Raw genomic sequence first — 19,292 nt, 5'->3', positions numbered from 1 at the left:
AGGGGGTTATTAACAGGCTTAAGGACAGGAACCACGATGCTATCCCTCCCTTGAGAAGGGAAGTCACCCTGGAGCCAAATATAGTTAAGCACCTGGAGAAGTTGTTGTCGTTGTGGAGCACTAAGATGTTGAAGCAACTGGCTACAAATGGCGTCTGGGCCAGGGGACGTATCAAGAGAAGAAGAAAGTGCAGAAATAAGTTCCCATTCAGTAAAAGGTTCGTTATAAGATTCTGACTAACAAGGGGTAAAACATAAGGCAGAAGCTTCGGCCCGTTGTTTCTGATGAAGGAAAGCATCTGGATAGGAGGTAGATGCTGATGCTGTTGCAAAATGGGTCGCAAGATGTTCCATGAGAATCAACGGGTCTGTGCAAAGGCCATCCAGGAGGGCAAAGCCCAGGAGGGTACACTGCCGATGGCAACCTTGGAGAGAGCAAATACCCGTGACAGAGGGACAGTAGAACCGAGGGAAGAAACAAAGCGTTCCCAACACACACGTTTGCTCCATTTGATTAAGTAACGAGCTTTGGCGCGAAGGCGTTTAAAGTTAATAAGATTGACAGCGGATGGGTGCCTCTTAAGGTGTTGCAAAGCTCTATGGCGATCACGGATGGCAATGGCAATGGCCGTACTCCACCACGGGACTTGTTGGCGGCGAGATGGTCCAGATGAGCGTGGGATAGCAAGGCTAGCAGCGCGAACAATCGCATCAGACACGTCATGTAGGACGTCATCAATACAACCCGACAAAGAGGGAGAAAAAACGACCTGTGCAGTATATAGAGGCCAATCGGCGCGTTGGAGAGACCAACGAGGTAACCTGTCCATCGGGCAGTGGGAAGGGAGCGAGAGAACAAATGGGAAGTGGTCACTATCGCAAAGGTCGTCGTGTGGCGACCAGTGTAAGGAAGGGAGGAGGGAGGGAGAAGAAAGAGAAAGATCAATGGCAGGAAAGGTACCATGACGGGCACTGAAATAGGTAGGGGAGCCATCATTAAGAATGCACAAGTCGTGGTCTGCAAGAAACTGGTCTATGAGAAGACCCCAACTAGATGGAAATGCACTGCCCCACAAGGGATGATGAGAATTAAAATCCTTGAGAAGGAGGAAGTGAGGAGGAAGTTGCTGCAGAAGGGCAGCTAAGGCAGCAGGTGTAAGAGTCCTGTCAGGAGAGAGACAAAGATTGCAAACTGTGACCCCAGAGTCCAGGTGGGCCCTAACAGCAACCGCTTCCAATGTAATTTGAAGAGGAATCCATGTTCTAGCAATGACCGTACGAACAAACGTACAAACGACCCAATTTCGACAGAAAGCACAGAACCCACAGAGGGTCGGTGAGTGATCATTAGTAAAAAGTAAAATGAGATTCCTGTAGAACCACACAAGCTGCAGAGCAAAACGAAATAAAGATTTCAACTCCAGAAGGTGACGGTAATATCCATTACAATTCCACTGGATAACCACAGCATGATGATTCAAATGTGGGGTGAACAGGCTAAAGCCAGTCATGCCACCAGGTCACCATTCGACACCGACATGGAGGGGGCGATATCCATGAACAGCAGGTCAGAGTTAGGTTGCAAAGGTGGGGACAGGACCTCTGGTGACACCAGAGGCTCCTTGTCATGGGACTTATGTTTCTTGTTTCTTCTTTTCTGTTTGGGATTGAGGAGGGCTGTGCTGCAAAAGGGAGCCAGCTGCAGCAAGATCTGGAACAGAAAGAGAGCAGGCAACCTGGGGGCCCATAGACGTTGGTTCTCGTGGTTGTCGTGTGGCAGCAGACCTTTGGCCTGGAAGGTGCCGGGATGGGGGTCCAGAGAGGGGTGCCCTTGACCGGCAGATGCCGAAGGAGCGGGACACTTCTCCGGTTGGGGAGGGGGAGCGGCGCCAAGAGGGGAGGGTGTAGGAACCACAGGGAGGGGGGGGGGTAGGAGTTGGGTTTGGGACTGTGATAAGGAAGGGGGAGGAAGAGGTGAAGATATAACTAAAGCATAGCTAGACGTCATTGACACAGGATGAAGACGTGCAAACTTCTTACGAGCCTCAGTGTAGGTTAGACGATCAAGGGACTTATACTCCTGTATCTTCTTCGCCTTCTTATAAGCCGGACAATCTGGTGAATGTGTAGAATGAATACCATGACAATTGACACACATAGGAGGGGGAAGAAAGGAGCTCCCTTCGTGGAGTAGACGTCCACAGTCACCACAGAGGGGGGTCTGCGAACAGTGGGAAGACATGTGTCCAAAACGCAAGCACTTAAAACATCTCATAGGTGGAGGGATTTGTGGCTTCACGTCACATCGACAAACCATAATCTTGAATTCTCAGGGAGGGTATCCCCTTCATAGGCCACGATAAAGGCGCCAGTATCAATGCCAATGTCCTTCGGACCCTTCTGAACACACTGAACAAAGTGAACATCCTGCCATCCTAGAGTGTCCCTAAGTTCCTCATCAGTTTGAAGGTTGAGGTCCCTGTGAAAAATTACACCTTGAACCATATTCAAAGACTGGGGGGGGGGGAGGGTAATGGATACAGGAATTGTGCCTCGATGGTCACAGGCACGAAGGGCCACAGACTAGGCAGCAGAAGCAGTTTTGATCAACAATGAACCTGACCGCATCTTGCTCAGAGAGTCCACATCGCCAAACTTGTCTTCAATGTGTTCCAGAAAAAATAAAGGTTTGGTATTCGTGAAAGTATCTCCATCAGTACTGGTGGAAACCAGATAGTGAAGGAAATATTTTGCCCCAAGCCAACGAGCCTAACCCTCCCCCCCAGGGGTATCCATGGAAGGGAAGCTCGAAAGGGCAGAAGGATCAGCACTAAAAGAATCATTTCCATTCAGAGAGACAGCCATAGAAGAACAGTCAGAGTTCTGGACCCATACGCATTTCATTTGCATAGCGTCCACCCTGATACCAGCCACTTTGATCAGGGGCTCTCCCCACAGGCGCCACCCAGCCACAGCAAGGGCTGTCTGGCACGGCGGCCATTGCGAGGAGCTCTGATGCTCCAGGATGACAAGCAAGGCTTACATGAGGAGGTCACAGCTCACGTATCAGAAGTGTGATCCCTGTGTTTTCAGAGGGCTTAACCAAAAGGGTACATAGCGACCCCACCACACGGGCTGGCTACCATGCTGGCTATGCACCCTAGCATCAGACAACAACATGAAGGAAAAGATGGAAGGAACTAGGAGGGCACACGCCAGAGACATTAGGTAAGGCACTCTTCCCCAAATGGCTCACACTATGGAATAGAAATGTAGTAATGGACGTCAAACACCAGAGGGGGACCAGAGAATGCCAAAAGGATGAGATAATTACTCAACAAAACCAAACTGCAAAGCCCCCATAACCAGGAGGATATCGGGGCCAACACAAACAAGGACACCAAGAGAGGAGAGGGGAGGTAGCAAGGACAGGAAAAGAGGGGAAGGGAAAGGAAATGTAGCCCAAGAAAGAAGAAAGGCTGCAATAGCTCGGGGCCCCATGCTCGCCACACATGTACTCACGAAAGGACTGTGAGCCCCCTGGGGGTGGCGTCCATGGGTGTGGTGCCGGGGGTGTGACAGGAAGATGGGGAAGTGGTCACTACCACACAGGTCGTCATATGCTCTCCAGTGGATAGATGGGAGTAGTCCTGGTGTGCAAATTGATAAATCGATGGCCGAGTAAGTACCATGAGCCACATTGAAATGCGTGGCTGCCCCAGTATTTAAGAGGCAGAGGTCAAACTGAGACAGTAAAGTTTCGATATCTCTGCCGTGGCCAGTAAGCATGGTGCTACCCCACAAGGGGTTATGGGCGTTAAAATCTCCCAAAAGTAGGAAAGTCTGAGGGAGTTGATCCATCAGTTCAGCCAATACGTTCAGGGGTACCGCACCATCTGGAGGGAGATATACGCTGCAGACAGTTATTTCCGACTTAGTCCGTATCCTAACAGCCATAGCTTCAAGACGAGTTTGAAGGGGCACAAGTTCACTACATACCGAGTTCAGGACATAAACGCAAACTCCACCTGACACTCTATTATATTCACTACGGTTCTTGTAGTATCCCCTGTGTCCACAAAGGGCATTGGTCCGCATTGCCAGGAACCAAGTTTCCTGGAGGGCAATGTAGAAAGCAGGTCTAAAGCTTAGCAGTTGGCGTAGCTCAGCCGAAATTCCACTGGATGATGATGTGATCGTGAAACTGGGAAAACATGAAACACTCAATGAGGTAGTCTCCACCTCAGGGCTACCTGCTGCCACCGACTTATTTCCTAAACAGGCTATATCCATTGTATCTGAGGGTCTGGCGAGATCTAGGTCCTCAGCAGAAGCCAGAATCTTCACCTCATCCTCAGACACAGAGCTTGTAGGCAGTGGTGGAGTGGGTGCCATCGCAATTCCCTTGGTCTTGGGGTCACGGGATTTCTCTCGCTGATCCTTGGGTTTCTCTGGCTGGGAGGGCTTCTCTGATTCAGTCTCTGGGAGTGAAGATGATCGTGAAGCCCTATGACCAGCTGCTTTTGGGCACTTCAGCCACTGGCAGGTGTCATCTTTCCCACTAGCAGAAACCTGGGAAGGGAGTGACCCAAGGTACCCCTTCCTAGTGAGAGGAGCCGAAGAAGACATACGCTTCTCTGGCTGAGAAGTGAGTACTGGTGTCCCTGATGGTGGGGGGAACAGTGCTCCCAAGGTAGGTGGTGCAGGAGCAACAGGGAGGGAAGTGCCCCCACCATCAAGGGGGCAGGTGTAGTCTCCCAGCTCTGAGAGCCGACTGGAACTCACAGAACTGATGGGGCTACAACTGTTCTCGTAGCGGTGGCATAAGAGGAGGTCATAGCCACAGGATGTAGGCACTCAAATTTCCTCTAGGCCTCAGTGTAGATGAGTTGGTTCAGGGTCTTGTATTCCATGATTTTCCTTTCTCGCTGTAAATTCCTGCAGTCTGGTGAGCAAGGGGAATGATGCTCTCCGCAGTTGACATAGGTGGGAGGCAGGGCACATGGAGTATTGGGATGGGATGGATGTCCACAATCTTGACATGTGATGCTGGAAGTACAGCAGGAAGACGTATGGCCAAACTTCCAGCACTTCAAGAACCACATTGGGGGAGGGATATATGGCTTGACATCACAGCGGTAGACCATCACCTTGACCTTCTCTGGTTATGTGTCACTCTCAAAGGCCAAAATGAAGGCACCGGTGGCAACCTGATTATCCCTTGGACCCTGATAGACACACCAGACGAAATGAACTCCTCATGGCTCTAAGTTGGCGCGTAGCTCGTCGTCAGACTGCAAAAGAAGGTCCCTGTGGAATATGATACCGTGGACCATATTTAAGCTCTTATGAGGCGTGATGGTAATGGAAACATCCCCCCAGTTTGTCACAAGGGAGTAATGCCTGTGACTGATTGGCAGAGGATGCCGTTTTTATCAAGACTGACCTTGACAGCATTTTGGACAAGCCCTCCACCTACCCAAACTTGTCCTCTAAATGCTCTACAAAAAACTGAGTCTTCATCGAAACAAAGGAGTCCCCATCAGCTGTCGTACATACGAGGTACTGGGGTGAATAAGGTTCACTGCCATCCTTAGCATGGCATTCCTCCCACGGTGTGGTCAGAGAGGTGAACGACTTAAGATCAAACTTCTTTGCATTATATAGAGACTTGGACCGCTTAGAGACTGCTGGCGTTTGATCACCAGCAAGTGATGACGTTGTACGCTTCATTGTGCGCCACCCACTTCGACCAGGGACCCTCTCCACAGGCGCCACCGAGCCGCAGAAAAGGCCACCTGGCAGGATGGCCATTGCTGAAAGTCCCGATGTCCCAGGGTGACGGGCATCTACTCCTTGGCATATGTGGGGAGTTAACGGTGCAGGCATCAGCAGAGCGATCCCTGTGTACTCAGGGGGCTACAACCAATAGGGTACATGGTGGCTTCACCACAACGGACTGACTACTGTGCTGAATATGAGGTGCAAAGAATTCCATAGTCATCGTCGGCGCAGAAAACGACACTGCATAGTGGGTGGAGGAAAATGCACCCAAGAATGTGTACTCGCCCAAGGGATGGAGGATGAGTGGGAATGCAATGCCATGGCGACAAAGTGGGCTAAAGATCTCAATGCGCAATGGACACGATGCACCATGAAAGGCGCCATTCCCCAATTGGCTCGCTCATCGAGAAAATTTTGAAAAATGGAGGTCAAACCCGATAGGGGACCATCACATAAAGGCTGAAAGGTGTGAGACTCCTTGTAGTCGCCTCTTACGACAGGCACGAATACCTTGACCCTATCCTAACCCCAGGGCCCACAGGTGGGGTTCAGATTTTGGCTAACTTTACCTTTCTAGTATTATTCAATTAAGTGACCGGATGCGCTTCCTGAGCCGGCCACTGTGGCCGAGAGGTTCTAGGCGCTTCAGTCTGGAACCGCGCTGCTGCTGCTACGGTCGCAGGTTCGAATCCTGCCTCGGGCATGGATGTGTGTTAGGGCATGGATGTTAGTTAGGTTTAAGTAGTTCTAAGTCTTGGGGACTGATGACCTCAGATGTTAAGTCCCATAGTGCTTAGAGCCCTTTGAACCATTTTTTGCGCTTCCTGGCACAGTCGTGAAGATAACCTAGAGAATGCAGGTCGTCTTCGCCATCTGTCTGTGATTCGTGTAAACTCTCTTCTGCGTGTTATTGTATTAACTGTTTATCTATCGTGTTCTGTGAGACCGCATTAGAACCAGCCCAGGATTTGCCTTAACGAGGACGGGAAACCGCCTAGAAACCACAGTCAGGCTGGCCGGTTTACCAGCTCATGTTCGTTACACGGCGCGCTGAGCGATCCGATCACTTCAGTGCCTCTCAAGCGAGCGCGCTGCGCGTTACTCTACAGTAAGGTAACAAAAGTCATGGGGTACCTCATAATATCGTATCGGACCTCCTCTTGCCCAGTGTAGTGCAGCAACCAGATGTGGCATGGACTCAACAAGTCGTTGGAAGTGTGGTATTAATGTTCGATTCCACACTTGTTAGGGGTTGCAGTTATCGACCGCGGTCCGTAGTGGTGTTGCTGGACCCGCAAGTCGAGACTAGCGCCGCTCCGCGGCTTGCAACAAGTCTCTAGCGTGCGCTCGGCCACTCTAGTTCGGGACGTCAAGTAGGAAAGTAGTATAGCCTTCAGCTGATAGGAAGCAACCTCTAACAAGGCGCTTCGTTAAAATATGGCCTATTTGATGCCTCTATAGCTCTCTGTTTGTAATTATATTCCTCCTGACTATGAAGACTCCTGCACCACCAGTTAAGTGCAATATATTATTTTTTGCCAACGACTTCTAATTATTTTAGTCGTTGTAGACCCAGACCACGCAGCCAGCTCCTTATCGACTTCACTGACAAACCTGCTGTATACGGAAAGAAGAGATTTGTATGTTTCTATTTAGCATTGGCCACCAGTCATTCACACTGGCGACGATTCGTTCGTCGTCATCATAACAGGAAGTCCATTGCAGAAATACTGAGATCTGCTGTCTCTACAGCCGTCCTCAATTGCGAAAGTGTTGCCGGTGCAGGATTTTGTGCACAAACTGACCTCTCAATCGTATCCAATAAATGTTTGATCGGAATCATATCGGGAGATCTGAGTGGCGAAATCATTCGCTCGAATTGCCCAGAAAGTTCTTCACCAACTTCGAGCAACTGTAGCCAGGGGTATGGCGCATTGTTACCCTTGGAAATTCCATCATTGTTTGGGAACAAGTAGTCGAAAATGACCATTTAGAGTCAATGATCGGTTCAGCTGGACCAGAGGAGCCCGTCCACTCCATGTAAATACAGACCACACTATTTAGCAGTCACCACCAGCTTGCACAGTGCGTTGTTGACAACTCGGGTTCATGGCTTCGTGGAGGCGAATCCTACCATCAACTCTTATTAAGTGAAATCGCGACTGATCTAACCAGGCCATGGTTTTCCAGTCGTCTGGGGTCCAACCATTAAGGTCACGAGCCCAGGAAAGGCGCTGCAGGCGATATAATACTGTTAGCAAAGGCACTCGCGTCGGTCGTCTACTGCCTGAGCCCATTAACGCCAAATTTCGGCACACTGCTCTGAAGATTACGTTCGTCGTACGTCTCACATTGATTTCTGCGGTTATTTCACTCAGTGCTGTTTGTCTGTTAGCACTGACAACTCCACGCAAACGCCGCTGCTCTTGGTTGTTAAATGAAGGCTGTCGGCCACAGCCTTGTCCGTGGTGAGAGGAAATGCCTGAAATTTGGTATTCTCGACGCACTCTTGACACTGAATCTCTGAATATTGGATTCTCTAACGATTTTCGAAATGTAATGTCCCATGCGTCTAGCTCGAACTACTATTCCATGTTCAAAGTCTGCTAATTCCCGTCTTGCGGCCATAATCACGTCGGACACCTTTTCACATGAATCAACTGACTACAAATGACAGCTCCGCCAATGTACTGTCCTTTTATACCGTGTGTAAGCGATGCTACCGCTTCTGTATATGCCCACATCGCTATCCAATGACTCAGTGTATACGAGTAGCTCGATGCACAACTTGCCGTAGCATACGAATCACCTGTAAAAATGACTCCAAAGTAGTAGAAGTGTTTGCTTCCGCAGAAAAGAAGCGAGGTACTGACTCTGTGGAATTTGGAATGAGAAAAAAAATGGATATAACGAAAGGTTTTGAATTTCCGTTGTTTACGCTGTCTACAATCTTGACCTGAAAGATAAGTTTGTTTGAAAGTATCATGGGGGGGGGGGGGGGAGGGGGCGGAGCGGGGGGGTGAACCCGACGAGGTGAGTTGCCACCTCTTGAAATGCTTTAGTTAACGTACAGAACGAAACAGGTCTGTCGCAGGTTATATCCTTAAAAAGAACAGAAGTCGTTCGCTGTTAGTCTGGTATTTAAGGACTTGCCGCAAGCAAAGAGAGGCTTACTAACTTAAAAAAAAAGACGTGACTACAATTTTAAAAACATTTGTGGAGAAAATGCGGTCACTGACGAAACATTTGCTAAGTACGGAAAAATAGATGGAATTTAAGTTTTCTTGTGTATTCTCGAAAATTTTTGTGTGCCTTCCGTTTGAAACACTAGTATAAATAAAAAATATTAGAACTAGTGAACAATAAACAATAGCTGTTACTTCCTGCTTCCTTTTGCAAAGAAATACGTATGTTGTTGAAAATGCAATACCATTTTTTTACCTATACTTTTATTTCGAGTTTTACCTGACCCCACATTGATCAATCAAACTCGTATTAAATCGAACTGTCAGTTATTCGAACTTTCTGTTATGTCCCTTGCACTCTGACTAATCGAGAGTCGAATGTATATCTTTTTTAGGGTTCTGTACCTCAAACGGTGAAACTAGAACCCTTGCAAGATCACTTTTTTTCCATCTATCTGTCTGTCTGTCTGTACGACTGTTAAAAACTCGTTTTCTCAGGACCAAATAGACGTACCAAGTTGAAACTTATGTCACATACTAAGGTATACGTTCCTTTGACGATGTAAAAAATTGAAGCTTCTAAGACAATGCAATGTCACATATTTTGATACTCGAAAATTCACTCATCAAAACCTGTGGGGTACTTATCTTTGATCTAGTATCATGAAATTTGGCAAGAAGCAAAATTTCACAGTACAACTAAAGGAAAATTCAGAAAATTTTTAATTTGTAATTATATCATACAAAAAAATATTTCTTTCCTCATTTGTTATCTGATTTCAAACTTACAATTAAAACATTCTCGAAAGTCTTAGAATTTTTAGGACCGTCCAGTACGAATGTCGATAACAGACAAATATTTCGACATTCTTGATTCCCAAGATGAACTGTCTAGGGATGTAATTAAGTTTGAACAGAACCAACAGGGCGCGAGTCCTACTCGCTCCTGGCCAATTTTTTTTCTTTACCTAAATTCGAACAAACGTTAGTCGTAAACACTGAAACAACAGCTGCAGCGGCTCAGGTCAAACATCACGGAATAAAGCGATTGAAAAGCTAATTTCAGAGTTTTACCAGAAACCTCGAGACAACAGCGGCTGGCGAGAAAAACTTCCCCCCATCCAAAACATGTGGCCAGATGATAGTGTCTTGGGCGTCTGGCAGCGGCACGGTTTACATTAGCGGTAGGCGCATCTCTTGCTCCCAACAAATGGAGGGAGTGAATGCTGGATGCGCTAGGGGGGCACACACAGCCACACAAGTGTGGAGCGCTCGCCGCTCAACTTCCGCCCGTCACAGAACTCTGCCTCTGTGCTCGCTTTGTTTTCAAACTGTAGCGCTGGATAGCACCTCGGGCTATTTCTGCTTATCTCTTCATACACCCCAGCGGCATTTGTGTATTACCTGATCGAGTATCCTGTTTCTACTTAACTAGACACTGTTTTAATTGCATGAGCGAGGCAGCTCAGTGCTTAAGATGTATCGTAAAAGACAGTGTGCGGCTCAAATTCCCGTCTGAGCAACCTGAATTACATGCTCTGTCGTTTCCTAAATTATTACATGTTCGTTCAAAAAGGCCACTGTCAATTCCTTCTCCGAAACCTTCCCTAGTTATGTAATCCTTCTCGATTTCGGTGTTAACATAGGACGCACACGAAGTTCAAATGGATCTGAGCACTATGGGACTTAACATCTAAGGCCATCAGTCCCCTAGGACTTAAAACTACTTAAACCTAACTAACCTAAGGACATCACACACATCCATGCCTGAGGCAGGATTCGAACCTGCGACCGTCGCGGTCGCGTGGTTTCAGACTGAAGCGCCTAAAACCGCTCGGCCGCACAGGCCGGCGTACACGAAGCCACGAATGCGAAAAGTTTTGGGCAGGTACATCTTTTCATATACCCGTTCTCCATCCCCCCTCCCCCCATCTTTTTTCAACTCGCCCAACCAGTGCGAACACTTTGGCACGTAGACCGATAGAGGGTCTTTGGCTTTATGGGAGAAATTGGTTTGTTACCAGAATAACGTTGTTAGCATTGTTCAATATCTCTGCATAAATTACACTGACTAAAACTTAAAACTGAGCAAGCTTTAATATAAGACACTGGACTCGCATTCGGAGGACGACGATTGAAATCCGGGTCCAGACATCCAAATTTAGGTTTTCCATGATTTCCCTTGACCACATAAGGTTCCTTTGACACAGCACGATCGATTTCCTTCCTCATCCCTAGCCAATCCGAGCTTGTGCTCCGTCTCTAATGACCTCCTTGTCGACGGGGCGTAAAACCACAATATTCCATTTCCTTAAAAAAAATTGTAAATTTGTGGTAAGATCTTACGGGATCAAACTTTTCCTTAAAGTTCAAACGCTTGTTCAGTTCATTTTTGTTCAAGATTAAGCAGTAGACAGTAGAACTTCGCATACACTCCACGAAGACAAAGTTTTCCTTGAGCACCAGACAGAAAAACGTGTTATGCAATGCAATGAGTGCAAAGACGCGGCCTTGAAGTGTCAACACCACATTCGGACTAAAATGGGGGGAAGGCGTATTAGGATTTAATGTCCTGTCGACGACGAGGTCATTAGAGACGGATTACAAGCTCATATTGGTAAAGGATGAGGAAGGAAATGTCTCGTGTTCTTTTCAGAGTTGCTATCCAGACATTTGCGTATTGACGGTTTGAAGAGAATTTGAATCCTGGCTCTCGAGGATTCTAATTCTGTGTCTTAACGAAATATCTTATCAAATTATGCAATCAATTGCAGAGAACAGTCGATGTTGCAGTTTTAATTTTCTTTATTGCTTGATGACTAGTTTCGAGCCTAAGCTCATTTTTAAATCATCCAGTTAGCTATGCAATAACATCTCTTACGACACCACATGACTTTATTCCAATTAAACACTTCTTGGCCGTCAGCTTTGGCCGAGCGGTTCTAGGCGCTTCAGTCCGGAACCGCGCTGCTGCTACGGTCGCAGGTTCGAATACTGCCTCGGGCATGGATGTGTGTGATGTCCTTAGGTTAGTTCTGTTTAAGTAGTTCTAAGTCTAGGGAACTGATGACCTCAGATGCTAAGTCCCATATTGCTTAGAGAAATTTGAACCATTTTGAAACACTTCTTGTAAGTTAGTGCAAGGCGTACTTCAGCGATTTGGCAGGGCTTATTAAATCATCCACTAAGCGATGCAATAACATCCACTACGACAGTCACATGACTATTCACACCTGGTTCAAAAAATGTCTCTGAGCACTATGGGACTTAACTTCCGAGGTCATCAGTCCCCTAGAACTTAGACCTACTTAAACCTAACTAACCTAAGGACATCACACACATCCATGCCCGCGGCAGGATTCGAACCTGCGGCCGGAGCGGTCGCGCGGTTCCAGACTGAAGCGCCTAGAACCGCTCGGCCAAACCGGCTGGCATTCATTGCTGTTAAACACTTCTTGTAAATTAGTGCGGGGCTAAACTTCACTCACGTAACTATTTAGGTGAATGAAGTTTAGCTTCTTGTAAATTAGTGCAAAGCTAAACTTCATTCACCTAACTAGTTACGTGAGTGAAGTTTAGCCCCGCACTAATTTACAAGAAGAGTTTAACAGGAATTGATAGTCGTGTAACTGTAGTAGTGGATGTTATTGCATCGCTTTAGGGATGATTTAATAACGAGCTTACGCTCGAAACTAGTAATCAAGTAATAAAGACAATTAACAGTGCGACTTAGTTCCCTGCAATTTACTGCATAGTTTGGTAAACTACACAGTTGCTGACGACATGCCTTACAGAATTCTGGAAATTAGTAATTACTTTATCATGTTGGGTACATTCCGAAGATATGGCTTCCTGCATTACTTCGATTGCCTATAAAGGTATCTGCTTTTACATACAGTGTCAATCGCTGGATGTAATGTGGTGAAAATTTTAGTGCCAACAGTGTTCGTCTAAAATTTATTAAATGTACTATGTGTTCGTAGATATATGGGGGCCAGGGAAATGTAAAACCAACACCTGCCTCAAAGGGAGCATGGAGTGGTTCCATTCTAAAGTAATCACCACACGCGTTATTTACCCAACTGGGAGACGAAACTATCAATTCACGTTTCGTATAACGGGGTCGGCCGCCGACGGATCCACAACCACACCCTCTCCTGCACTTCCTCGTCCGACTGGAACCGACGCCCACGAATGTCTTTCTTCAGGTGAAAATGACACGGCGAAAGATCCGGGCTGTACGGGGATATTACAATGTTTCTCAACTAAATCGCTGAGCGTAGCCTTCGTCCGATTACTATTGTGGTGGCGGGCGTTATCGTGCAACAGGAAGATTCCGTCCGACAGCATTCCTGGGGGTTTTGATTGTATGGCGCGTTGCAGTTTCTGCAAAGTGTCTCCATAGTGCTGCGCTCTGTTGTGATTGCACGATAAGGCCCGCTCCCACACTGCCAATCGGACGAAGGTTAGGCTTCAGCGATTTTGTTGGGAAACACTGAAACATCCTCCGTACAGCCCGGATCGTTCATTGTGTGATTTTCAAATCTTTGGTTACGTGAAGAAAGACATGTGTGGACGTCGGTTTCAGTCTACATCTACATCTACATCCATAGTCCGCAAGCCACCTGACGGTGTGTGGCGGAGGGAAAGTACCGATAGAGGTACTCAACCTCTATCGGTTCTCCCTTCTATTCCAGTCTCGTATTGTTCGTGAAAAGAAAGATTGTCGGTATGCCTCTGTGTGGGCTCTAATCTCTCTGATTTTATCCTCATGGTCTCTTCGCGAGATATACGTAGGAGGGAGCAATATACTGCTTGACTCCTTGGGGAAGGTATGTTCTCGAAACCTCAACAAAAGCCCGTACCGAGCTACTGAGCGTCTCGTCTCTCCTGCAGTCTTCCACTGGAGTTTATCTATCATCGCCGTAACGCTTTCGCGATTACTACATGATCCTGTAACGAAGCGCGCTGCTCTCCGTTGGATCTTCTCTATCTCTTCTATCAACCCTATCTGGAACGGATCCCACACTGGTGAGCAATATTCAAGCAGTGGGCGAACAAATGTACTGTAATCTACTTCCTTTGTTTTCGGATTGCATTTCCTTAGTATTCTTCCAATGAATCTCAGTCTGGCATCTGCTTTACCAACAATCAACTTTGTATGATCATTCCGTTTTAAATCAGTCCTAATGCGTACTCCCAGATAATTTATGGAATTAACTGCTTCCAGTTGCTGACCTGCTACATTGTAGCTAAATGATGAAGGATCTTTCTTTCTATGTATTCGCAGCACGTTTCACTTATCTACACTGAGATTCAGTTGCCATTCCCTGCACTATGCGTCAATTCATTGCAGATCCTTCTGCATTTCAGTACAATTTCGCGTTGTTACAACCTCTCGATATTCCACAGCATCATCCGCAAAAAGCCTCAGTGAACTTCCGATGTTATCCACAAGGTCATTTATGTATATTGTGAATAGCAACGTTCCTACGACACTCACCTGCGGCACACCCGAAATCACTCTCACTTTGGAAGACTTCTCTCCATTGAGAATGACATGTTGCTTTCTGTTATCTAGAAGCTCTTCAATCCAATCACACAATTGGTCTGATAGTTCATAAGTCCCACGAGGAAGTGCAAGAGTGGGAGCGGTTGTGAATCCGTCAGTGGCCGACCGCTTTCTATGAAACTTATCGTCTCGTTCCCCACTGTGATTATTGCCTTAATGTGTGTGGTGATTACTTTTGAATGAACCATTCCTTGCTCCCGTTGTGGCTGGTGTTCGGTTTCCATTTGACTACCCCTCATACTATAATTATCGGAAGCCAGTACAGCAGATACGACAACGCCATCCACCACACGGAACACGAGGATGACTTCCACAGCAATAATAGGACACCCAGCTAACGCAAGAGACAAAATTGCCGTTCAGTGGATATCATTGACTTTTTGTCATCATTAGATGGTGTTTTGCCATTTGTGTGTAAGTCTGTGTGTAAAAGACGTAAGGCAAGGCATCCTAGCTGTTTCTTATTTCGTAGTTGAAGTCGAAACGTGACGGAGCGGACATGCCTGTTCAACACATTTTGAAATCCAGAACCGCTGAGTGCTAAAATGGTTGTGACAAAGTCGCGAATCTTCGATTGCTACCTCACCAAAGAACACAGAAATGCAATGCACCAGTGTACCATGATTTTGAACAACTGAGTTGTAAAACTGGATCCTTTGGCTGGGAAGCTTCTCATAACGTATATCATACTGGAAAACTGCAGAACTAGTTCATACATTGTATGGAGTTGTGCTACAAGACCGAGGAATATGGGAAAGACGTATGGTGTGGTGATGATACCACTTCAAGTAAGAATGCCTGTTTGATGAAAATACACTCTAAGATAATACAGAATACGAAGAAAGTATCCGAATGGCATGAAAATCGCTAGGTGTGATGCACATCTATAGACAAACAAAAGATTACAATTTCATAGAAATAGGATGATTTATTCAGGAGAAAGAGCTTCACAAGTAGAGAAAGTCAATAACACGTTGATCCTCCTCTGCCCTTATGCAAGCAGTTATTCGGATTGGCACTGACTGATAGAGTTGTTGGATGTCCTATTGAGGACTATCGCGCCAAATTCTGTCCAGTTAGCACGTTAGACCGCCAAAATTCCGAAGTGGTTGGTGGGCCCTTCCCACAATGCTCCAAATGTTCGCAATTCTCAAGAGATTTGGCGACATTGCTGATCAAGGTAGGTTGACAAGCTCGAAGACAAGCAGCAGAAAATCGCGCTGTGTACGGGCTGGTATTATCTTGCTGAAATGTAGGCCCAGGATGACTTGCCATGAGGGGCCACTTGGCTGTAAGGGTACCGCAGATGAAAACCAAAGGGGCCCTGCTGTGAAATGAAATAGCACCCCAGATGATCGCTCCTGTTTGTCGGGCCGTATGGCAGGCGACAGTCAGATAGGTATCCCACCAGTCTCTGGGGCGTCTCCAGACACGTCTTAGCTGGTCATCGGGGCACGGAATGTCATTGACTGGAGTAGAATTGTCTTCACTGACGAGTCCCGCTTCGAAATGAACCCCAGTGGTCAGCGAAGACATACCTGGAGACGGCCCAGACATTGGTGGGTTACCAACTAGACCGTTGCCCGTCTTATGGCCCGACAACCAGGAGTGATGGCCTGTGGCGCCATTTCCTTTAACAGTGTCTTTGGTTGTCATCCGCGGCCCTTTTACAGGACAGCAGTATGTCGACGATATTCTGCGTTCCGTTTTGTTGCCCTTCATGGCAAGCCTTCATGGACCTACACTTCAGCAAGGTAATGCCCGCCTACACACGGCAAGAGTTTCTATTGCTTTTCTTCGTGCTTGCCAAAACCTAACTTTGCCAGCAAGGTTACCACATCTCTCCCCTATTGAGAACGTTTGGAACATTATGGGCACCGCCTTCCAACCAGCTCGGGATTTTGACGATCTAACGCACCAAGTGGGCAGAATTTGGCACGATATCCCTGAGGAGGACAGCCTAGAGCTCTGTCAATCGATGTCAATCAGAACAACTGCTTGCATAAGGGTCAGAAGAGGAACAACACGCTCAATATGTGAAGCGCTTCCCCTTGAATAAATCATCCATTTTTTCTCAAATTGCAGTCATTTGTTTGCCTGTATATGTACATCACATCTACCGATTTCCGTCCCCGAACGGATTATGTTACAAGAAAATTACTGGTTACAAACTGGTCACCTCAGAATCACTATTTGAGCTCCTCTTCATTTTAATAAGGAATTTCAGATCTTTGCAGTTCCATATTATTCTTGGCGCTCACACAACTGCGACGATAAGAAGCTCAAATAACGGCAGATGCCATTGAAAACTTCATTAGTCGCCATTATATTGGACTCCTGGTCCAATGTCGACTGCAGCTCTGGTTTCTCTCTTGCAACGTCACAGCCAATCTGGGACGTAATAACACGACTTACCATTTTATCACCCAGTATTCTGTGGTTACTGATCAAAATCAATCTTTCTCATTTGCTGCCCCAAGTTGCACAACGTTCTATCGTGAAGGTCTGGAGATTACGATCCCCGAGATAAACATCGAAGTCCACCTCCATCAAGCCCAATAAAAGTAACTCAAAGCTGCGTAGCTTGCACGTTTTCAAAAATCAGAAATTAGATCTGTGATTTCAAGACCAGAAAAGCAACAATGAGTACTGTAAAACATACATTCTAAAATTCACATATGGTTAATATTGGAAAATTTGTTACGAAACTATTCTGCTCGGAGCCAGTTTGCATAGGTAGCAGGTTCTGAAATGTTTACTACTTTATTCCTAGTAGCTACAAATTCACATATATTGTTTCTTCGATAAACGCAAAAAACTGCTCCAGAAAGAAATGAGAAAAATAAGTTTTCTGTCATAAAACAAAACGTTTTCCGCAGTGTGTGCTCACCAAGGTCTAAACATTATTTCCTCGGTGTACATCGTGTCATTAAACTGCGAAAGGCGCCTCAGAGACTACAGGCAATAACATAGAAATTCTCGAAGAATACCCGTCAGAGAAACCACCCACTTAAGTGAGCTAGAGCGTGGAGCAATAAGCGATGCGTTGTCTCGCACTGGGCTCGTTGAGGAGGAGCGAGAGAGGTGATGCGGGCGCGGAAATAGCCTTCAATTGGGCGTTTCCGACGCGCTGAGTGTGACTGGTCTACTCACCTGGGCTGCTGCTGCGGCGGCGGCGGGGACGGCGGCTGCGTCAGTGTGGCCGTGTCGCTGCTCGCCGACTGCCCCTCGCCGGGCTGCCGACGTCACCCCCGGAGGCCGCGCATGCGCCCTCGCGCAGACTCCTGCTCCCTGCTCCTGCTCCCCAGCCACCGCCTCGCAACCCCTCTCCGAAAACAATCCGCTGTAGCTCAAACAAGCCGTCTGGCAAGCTGTAACACAACCGGCCGACGAAGCGAGGAGCCAGTTTCGATAATCTTCCTTTCCATTACTTTTCTTATAGATATATTAAAAAACTAAAAGCCCGCCTCGATTGCGAGAAAAAGCACCTAGTGTTAACCTAGGTTTCGGCGTAGATAACTACACCTTCTTCAGAACAACAATAAAACCCACAAGTGCCTAAGAAGACCATTGTCAATGATGATGATGATGATGAGCGTTTGGCGTCATTGGCCGGGAGGCCCCTCGCGGGGCAGGTCTGGCCGCCATAGCGCAGGTCTTATTACATTCGGCGCCACATTGGGCGACCTGCACGCCGGATGGGGATGAAATGATGATGAACACAACACAACACCCAGTCCCTGAGCGGAGAAAATCTCCGACCCAGCCGGGAATCGAACCCGGGCCCAGAGGACGGCAATCCGTCACGCTGACCACTCAGCTACTGGGGCGGACATTGTCAATGATTAAAAGAACACCATAGCTATACATTTATAAACGAAAAAAAGGAAAACACAAACAGTACATATGTACAAAGTCAAACCACTACTTAACTTGATGGTGTACGCTCCATCTCACACCGGCCTATGTTCGATGGGCCATGACCCGCCATAAAGTGCAGCTACAAATGGTCGCTCACTTTGGTAAATGAGCGACCATTTGTAGCTGCAGTTTATGGCGGGTCATGGCCCATCGAACACACGCCGGTGTGAGGTGGAGCGTACACCATCAAGTTAAGTAGTGGTTTTGACTTTCTACATATGTACTGTTTGTGTTTTCCTTTTTTTTCGTTTATAGGGGCGATGTTCTTGACGACAATATTATGGAAATGGAAGAGGAGGTAGATGAAGACGAAATGGGAGATATGATACTGCGTGAAGAGTTTGACAGAGCACTGAATGACTTAAGTCGAAACAAGGCCCCAGGAGTAGACAACATCCCATTAGAACTACTGACAGCCTTGGGAGAGCCAGTCCTGACAAAACTCCACCATCTGGTGAGCAAGATGTATGAGACAGGCGAAATTCCCTCAGATTTCAAGAAGAATATAATAATTCCAATCCCAAAGAAAGCAGGTGTTGACAGATGTGAAAATTACCGAACTATCAGTTTAATAAGTCACAGCTGCAAAATACTAACGCGAATTCTTTACAGACGAATGGAAAAACTAGTAGAAGCCGACCTCGGGGAAGATCAGTTTGGATTCCGTAGAAATGATGGAACACGTGAGGCAATACTGACCCTGCGACTTATCTTAGAATAAAGATTAGGTATTAAAATCCATGGAGAAGAAATAAAAACTTTGAGGTTCGCCGATGACATTGTTATTCTGTCAGAGACAGCAAAGAACTTGGAAGAGCAGTTGAACGGAAT

The 19,292-nt window shown here is 46.8% G+C and overlaps 1 protein-coding gene across 1 annotated transcript in view; it reads right to left on the bottom strand.

Moving 5' to 3' along the window:
- The window catches only part of LOC124723073, a 324,337-nt gene extending 306,586 nt beyond the window's left edge, over positions 1-17,751 (bottom strand). Inside the window, exon 1 of the mRNA XM_047248249.1 lies at positions 17,694-17,751. The gene's annotated coding sequence lies outside the window, so the exon portion shown is untranslated. The remainder of the gene's footprint in view (positions 1-17,693) is intronic.
- Positions 17,752-19,292: the final 1,541 nt, after the last annotated feature.

Source organism: Schistocerca piceifrons, chromosome X, assembly GCF_021461385.2.
Source record: "Schistocerca piceifrons isolate TAMUIC-IGC-003096 chromosome X, iqSchPice1.1, whole genome shotgun sequence".
NCBI classification, from domain to species: domain Eukaryota; kingdom Metazoa; phylum Arthropoda; class Insecta; order Orthoptera; family Acrididae; genus Schistocerca; species Schistocerca piceifrons.
This window is presented reverse-complemented; position numbering and strand designations above follow the sequence as displayed.